Source organism: Triticum aestivum, chromosome 7B (assembly GCF_018294505.1).
Source record: "Triticum aestivum cultivar Chinese Spring chromosome 7B, IWGSC CS RefSeq v2.1, whole genome shotgun sequence".
NCBI lineage: Eukaryota > Viridiplantae > Streptophyta > Magnoliopsida > Poales > Poaceae > Triticum > Triticum aestivum.
Window position 1 is genome coordinate 693,686,797 of NC_057813.1, and position 725 is coordinate 693,687,521.

Below are 725 nucleotides of genomic sequence, written 5' to 3' on the forward strand. Positions count from 1 at the left end.
CAGTATGGGACACCTAGGTGCCCAGGCTCCTTGTATTTCCACCGTTTGATTGCATTTAGATGCGTGTTATTGTGATAGGTATAGAAGGTAACTAAATCCATTATTAATTGCCAATTCTCAAACAAATAAATATGGAAACAATTATAATGAATATCATAAATGGATGTCATTAAGCACGCCATGCATGATAACATATATCTTTAGAAGGAAAAAAATACTACACATTAGATATATTACAAATTAGGTATATATGAATTCATCTGTTTAGTATGTACCCGTTAAATTTTGATACATATATACCCAGAATATTTAGTATGTACATATGATTTCATCTGTTTAGTATGTACCCATGGTCACCTTAATTTGTATAGAAATATTAGCCATTAAAAAGTCCGACCTGGTCTATTTTTTTTAAATACTAGATACCTTGAAACGTAAAACTTTAGAAAAATGCATAAAAACATCCTTAATATACATACGAACCATAGGAACGACGTTTCGTATTATTTGTCATATCTGATACCTTAAGAAATAAGATTATATATGCATATCCTTTTTGTTTGGAAAGGAATCATACTAGGAAACCGTAGTATATTATTTTTTTGGAAAGCAATTATTGTCCATTTATGCTTGTAGTGCATGCAAAGAAAATTTGGAAAGCCATGCACTACAAATATGACTTGCTATATTGGGACTTAGGTGCCCAGGCACCTAGGTGGCCCACA